The sequence below is a fragment of the Rhinoderma darwinii genome (genome assembly GCF_050947455.1).
Source record: "Rhinoderma darwinii isolate aRhiDar2 chromosome 11 unlocalized genomic scaffold, aRhiDar2.hap1 SUPER_11_unloc_4, whole genome shotgun sequence".
Taxonomy (NCBI): Eukaryota; Metazoa; Chordata; class Amphibia; order Anura; family Rhinodermatidae; genus Rhinoderma; species Rhinoderma darwinii.
In genome coordinates, this window is record NW_027461856.1 from 220001 (window position 1) to 227500 (window position 7500).

Here is a 7500-nt window from a genome sequence, read left to right on the forward strand (position 1 = left end):
TAACTTAAATCTTTTTGACATAACAACAGTTCGCCCATGGGATGCTAATGCACAGAGTCCACTCCGGGTTTAGGATCAGTGAAATCACTATCACTCTAGGCCTTCTAAGAGTGGATACTATACCTAAATGGAGGACACCAAACAGTTCCCTAGAAAGTTCATGGTGAATGGCCCATCACAAGAATGTGCAGGCCCTGTCGGGAACTGAGCCTCAGGCCCAAAATAAGCATGGCGGTAACGGTGGACCCGCTAAATATACAACAAAACCTATAACTAGGAGTCTGACACACAAAAAATGAGTTAAAAAATATGAAAGTTTATTGAATAAATTAAAATAACACATGTATAAAATTAATAGAGATGTAAACCACAAGAGAAAATGGACAGCCAGAACAACTATCACACAGCACAACACTGTGCGAACAGGCTGAGTACACCAGTGTAAAGTAACAGTAATGGTGGCATAGAAACAGCCAAACATGGGTCACTAAGAGGTAATAGGAGACAAATGCATCAAAGGTATATATACATTGGTGATGAGTCTACCCAGTGAATCTAGGGCAGTAGTACATCACCGTTCCAAAGAAAAGTACAGTACATCAAATAACAGGAACTAAATGTATAAATGTGTATCCTAATGAACTGTGCATAATATGCACATGTCACTTACCCATGACAGAGTGTGAGTGGCTGGCGTCCACCCCGACGCGCGTTTCGGCCCGGAAGCCTTCGTCTGGGGGTGGTGTCATAGCCCACTCTCCAGCCTTTTAAGTGGTCCCCCACCAATCCACAGAGAGAATCAGCAAGAACAGAACAGGTAAGTAAAAATAGAAATAGAAACAGCTGTATACTCAGCCTGTTCGCACAGTGCTGTGCTGTGTGATAGTTGTTCTGGCTGTCCATTTTCTCTTGTGGTTTACATCTCTATTAATTTTATACATGTGTTTATTTTAATTTATTCAATAAACTTTCATATTTTTTAACTCATTTTTTGTGTGTCAGACTCCTAGTTATAGGTTTTGTTGTCTTCTAAGAGTGGAGTCCAAACTGCCTCAGCATCGCAGGGGGGCCCATTCTAATGAAGATAAAGTCCTCCACCTGTTTCCAAAACAATGAGGGGCCACTCAAAAGAAAGGGGCAGTCGAGCCGAAGCTGCAGACGGTTGTCTTCATCCTGAATTTTTATTTAATCCTCATCCTAACCTTTGTTTCTTTCCTAAGTTTAAAAAAGCATATTTAACCTAGGACAGAGTTCTACTAATACTGATGTAACATTTAGGTGACAGATTAATAAATTTTTTGGTTGGATTAGCTAACCTAAATCTTTTTGACATAACAACAGTTCGCCCATGGGATGCTAATGCACAGACTCCACTCCCAGTCTAGGATCAGTGAAATCACCATCACTCTAGGCGTTCTAAGAGTGGAGTCCAAACTGCCTCAGCATCGCAGGGGGCCCATTCTAATGAAGACAAAGTCCTCCACCTGTTTCCAAAACATTGAGGGTTTAACAAGAGTTAAAGTCAATCAGTAGCAGTACTAAATGTCTAGGTGCAACTCTGGCCTAAATCCTAAATCTTGCCCATCATAAGATTCTAGTGTGGTAGCATTTGTTATGTAAACATTTATAAAATTGTCATTTTCTGACCTGTGTTAGGACAATGAACTTTACCAGCTTTACAAAGTCTTTGCTCTGTGTCATTTGCACGTGTGACTACACATGTCAAACATTGTTCCATATCATTAATGTACCATTGAGTTATACGCTAAGAAAAGATGAATCCCTATTATGTTGGCCTACAAACATGACCATAATATTGCCTATACTCCCGGCGGTAGCATCAATGCAAATAAATACACCTTTGAGAAAGGCCCACACAACCATGGCTTTTTTACCCATGGCAACCTATCCAACGATAATTTAGTCGCTCCCCACTTATTGAGGGTTTTGTTAAATAAATCAGGTGCACATGTACCTTGTAATAATTCTCCCTGAATCAAAGGAGTAGCCAAATAAGGCTTAATAGGGCTTACTCTTTGAGGAAAATGGAGAATGAGAACAAGTTCAACAGTTTGTTCACTATCTTTTCTTTAGATTCATGTATCTTCAGTAACCCATTGTTCCACGGCTCTTTTAATTGGTCTTGCAACTCCCTCTTATGCATCAGAGGCCTATTATTCGATAATCGTAGGTATCAGTACTTCCATTTCTGTTTGCATACCCCATTTGTGGTGATAAACTGCCGTTTGGGCCCATGGGAGGGCTCAGAAGGAAAGGAGCGCTATATGTTTGTTGGAGTCCAGATTTTGCTGGATTGGTTTTCGGGTGCCATGTCGCATTTGCAGAGCCTCAGAGGTATCAAAGCAATGGAAACCCACCAAAAGTGACCCCATTTTGGAAACTACACCCCTCAAGGAATTCATTTATGGTTGTTGTTAGCATTTTGATCGCACAGTTTTTTTACAGCACCTATTTCAATTGGGCTGTGAAATTAAAAAAATGTAATTTTTTCCAATAAGATGTAATTTTATATCAAAATTTCTTATTTCCACAGGGAACAAAATACTAATTTTGTTGTCCAATTTCTCCTGAGTGCAGCAATACCCCATTTGTGGCAATAAACTGCCGTTTGGGCCCATGGGAGGCCTCAGAAGGGAAGGAGCGCTGTGTGTTCTTTGGAGTACAGATTTTGCTGGTTTGGTTTTCGGGTGCCATGTCGCATTTGCAGAGCCCCAGAGGTATCAAAGCAATGGAAACCCACCAGAAGTGACCCCATTTTGGAAACTACACCCCTCAAGGAATTCATTTATGGGTAATGTGACCATTTAGACCCCATAGTTTCTTCACAGAACTTATTTGAATTGGGCTGGGAATTAAAAAAATATATATTTTTTCCAATAATATGTAATTTTAGCTAAAAAATTCGTATTTTCACAAGAAATAAAATACTCCATTTTGTTGCCCAATTTGTCCTGAGTGCGGCAATACCCCAATTGTGGTGATAAACTTCCGTTTGGGCCCATGGGAGGCCTCAGAAGGAAAGGAGCGCTGTGTGTTCTTTGGAGTCCAGATTTTGCTGGATTGGTTTTCGGGTGGCATGTTGCATTTGCAGAGCCCCAGAGGTATCAAAGCAATGGAAACCCACCACAAATGACCCCATTTTGGAAACTACACCCCTCAAGGAATTCATTTATGGGTGTTCTGACCATGTTGACCCCATAGTTTATTCACAGAACTTATTTGAATTGGGCTGGGAATGAAAACAAAATTATTTTTTTCAAATAATATGTAGTTTTGGCATAAAATTTCTTATTTTCACAAGAAATAAAATACTCCATTCTGTTGCGCAATTTGTTCTGAGTGTCGCAATACCCCATTTGTGGTGATAAACTGCAGTTTGGGCCCATGGGAGGGCTCAGAAGGAAAGGACCACCATTTGGCCTACTGGGGATTTTCTAGTGCGAAGTCATGTATGCAGAAGCCCCTGAGGTACCAGTACAGTTGAAACCCACAAGAAGTGACCCCGTTTTAAAAACTACACCCTTAAGGCATTCATCTAGAGGTGTAGTGAGCATTTTGACCGGAGACCTACACCCCATAAACTGTAATGTGGGTTCTCCCGGGTACGACAATACCCTACATGTGGCTGTTATCAGCTGCCTGGTCACACAGCAGGGCCCAGAGGGGAAAGACGAGGGGGGATAAGCTGTGCTGAGTGCAGCAGGGTAAGTAAAATTGGGGTAAATTATAAACCAAGGGATGTATGATAACTTTTAAAACACTCTTTCATACAGAGCTCTGGTTATTCGGGACACGTGTCACATTGAACTATTGTGTCATCCCTTATCGCCCTCTTATAGCAGACTTTGTACCTCTTGACTTTTTCCCTTCTTGCCAGTTTGGGGAACTTCTCCTGGAAAGTGTTGCCGCCCTGGTACGATGCGTGTGGCCCCACTTCCAGAAGTACTGGGTGCCCCCCCTTCTTGGTCCCTAAAGATTAGGTTCTTGATAATCACCTCTTGAAATTCCAGGAAAGTTCCCGTCTGGCCTGCACATCGACGTAGCACGTACGCATTGTACAAAGCCATCTGTATGATGTGCCCGGCTAGCTTCTTATACCACACCACATGGCGCTGTAGGGCTTCAGGATTTGATCTGACAAGTCCATCCCTCCCATGTACCTATTGTAGTCCAGGATGCAGTCTGGTTTGGGGGTGGCCTTTCCTTCATATATCCTAAACCTGTAGGTATACCCTGATGCACTCTCGCAGCTTATACATCTTCACGCCATACCTTGCCCTCTTACCCGGCAGGTACTCGCGGAATTGAATCCTCCCTTTAAAATGTAACAGGGACTCATCAATAGAAATACACTTCTCGGGGGTGAATGCTTGGGAAAACCGGGCACTGGAACGGTCTAATAGGGGTCTCCGTTTATACAAACGGTCAAAACTGGGGTCATCTCGGGGTGGGCACAGCTCATTATCAGTATAATGTAAGAAGCGAAGTATTGCCTCATTTATTTATTTTTTTAGGTTCCAGTTCAGTTCTGAAGTTGCTTTGAGGGGCCCATATATTAGAAACCCCTATCAAACACCCTATTTTAGAAACTAGACCCCTCAAAGTATTCACAACAGCGTTTAGAAAGTTTATGAACCCTTTAGGTGTTTCACAGAAATGTAGAGCAAAGTAGAGGTGAAATTTACATTTTTATTTTTGTCAGAAAATCCTATTTATACCATTTTTTTTATAACACAAAAGGATTTATCAGAGAAACACAACTCAATACGTATTGCCCAGATTCTGCTGTTTTGAGAAATATCCCACATGTGGCGCTAGTGCGGTAATGGACTGAAGCACCGGCCTCCGAAGCAAAGGAGCGCCTAGTGGATTTTGAGGCCTCTTTTTTATTAGGCACCATGTCCGGTTTGAAGAGGTCTTGTGGTGCCAAAACATTGGGAACCCCCCAAAAGTGACCCCAATTTGGAAACTAGACCCCTTGAGGAATCCATTGTAGTTTTCTTGGGGTGCATGCGGCTTTTTGATCAGTTTTTATTCTATTTTTAGGTGGCGTGGTGACTAATAAACAGCAATTCTACTATTGTTTTTTTATTCTATTTTTTTTACAGCGTTCACCGTGCGCTATAAATGACATATTCACTTTATTCTGCGGGGCGATACGATTACGGCGATACCAGATGTTTATAGTTTTTTTTTATGTCTTATGGCGTTTGCACAATAAAATACGTTTTGTAAAAAATCATTCACTTTTGGTGTTACCTTATTCTAAGAGCCAGAACTTTTTTATTTTTCAATCAATAAAGCCGTGCGAGGACTTATTTTTTGCGTAACGAACTGCAGTTTCGATCAGGACCATTTTTAGGTACATGCGACTTTTTGATCTCTTTTTATTCCATTTTTTGGGAGGTGAAGTGACCAAACAATTGTGATTGTGGTTCGGTTTATTATTATTATTTTCTTTTACGGCGTTCACCGTGCGGGATAAATAACAAAATAATTTTGTAGTTCAGGCCGTTACGGACGCGGCGATACCAATTATGTACAGTTTATTTGTTTGTTTATATGTTTTTATTAATAATAAAGGACTGATAAGGGAAAAAGGGGGATTTTTACTTTTAATACTTTTAAATCTTTTATTTTCTTATTTTTACACATCTTTTTTTAACTTTTTTTTTACTTTATTACTTTGTCCCACTTAGGGGACTTGACGGCAGGTGGCCCTGATCACTATTCTAATACACTGCACTTCATGCGTAGTGCAGTGTATTAGAACTGTCAGCTACTCTCTGACAGCAAGCATAGTGGGTCCTGACGTTGTCAGGATCCACTAGGCTTCCGTCTATGGCATAGTCGGACGCCATTGTTTGGTGTCCGGTTGCCATAGTCACCATCGCCGGCCGCTATCGCGTAGCAGGCCGGCGATGGCAGCTTAACCCCTAAAAAGCCGCGATCTCTATAGAACGCGGCTTTTAAGGGGTTAATCAGCGGGGACACAGCGATCGAGACCCGCTGTAGGAGCTGTGACAGCTGCTGTACGAGACAGCAGCTGTCACATCTCCTGTATGTGTCGGGAGGACGGCCGAAACGGCCGTTACTCCCGAGACGTACTATTAGGTCATGGAGCGCGAACGCTATAGTTACCATGACCTAATAGTGCGTGCAGGAGCGGGAAGGGGTTAAAGGGGTTTTCCAGTCCTAAGAAATTGTAGAAATTTCTTGACATAAATTTGTTGGTTTTGTATAACGGTCATTTAAGCACGACCATCTTTCGGAAAGCAACAGCGGTGAATTATTTATTGCACGCATCATCGTTTTATCCTCCTCATATTGTGCGTTCCATCCCGACAGGCCAATTCTTGAGGGCTAAATGAGTGATTTAATTCTCATCGGAATTTAAAAGAACAGGCCTCAAATCTGAAACAGAGATTTAGACAACGTGGCTACAGAAATATAGATGCTGAAAAAGGATACCAAAGAGCAAGGAGTACTAATCGGGACATTCTGTTGACACAAAAGGTACGTAGATCAAAGGAAATCTGGTCAGATTTGTAACCAACTCTAACAGACAATGGCAGAATGATGCCGATCTTATGGGTGTTCTTCCACACCGACCATTGATGGTGGCTAAAAGAAGCAGAACACTAAAGGACATGTTAGTAAGAAGCCATTATGTACCTCCCTGTGTGTCATCGGGCCCTAAGTGGGGCTCATTCCCATGTGGCCACTGCTCTATCTGTAGCATGATTGTTAGGACAGACACATTTTGTGATTCATCTGGATGTGATGAACACAAAATTGTGCACGTCATAAATTGCAGTACCACGGGGGTCATATATCGCGCTACATGCACTTGTGGTTTGATACACGTGGGTATGACCACACGAGATCTGAGGGTACGCACCCAGGAACATGCCAAGGATATCAGGGCAGCAGTGAAATTGGACCCTCAGAAACTCATCAAATTTAAACCAATACCTAAGCACTTTAGGGAGAAACACAAGGGCAGATGTCAGGATTTAAAAGTTCCTGAAATTGATAAACTTTCTTTGGGCTCCCGAGGAGGGAATCTAGCCAAACTTCATGAGCAAATTGAATGTCGTTGGATCATAAAGTTACGCACCCAAGCTCCTTTGGGCCTGAATAAGAAGGTATCATTTGCGCCTTTCTTATAGTATGGCTTTGCACAGATTGTGAACATTATTGCCAGTGATATCCCCCTTTGCAGTATTTTGGGGATTCTTCCATTTTTATATTAAATGTTAGGGCTTCTACTCTTCTACTGGGCATTGTTGTTTGGTTTGGTTTGATGGGTTGTATATTTTGATTTTATTCTTTATCTTTTGTGAGTAACTGTATACTCCTTTTCTGGGTATAACGCCCGTTCATCGGCTGATTGTAATGTTTATGCAGCCGAAAATCTTACCGTTGTTGGCAGCAAATCTCCCTGTTCATTTTTATTTTTACACAGACCAAAAGAAT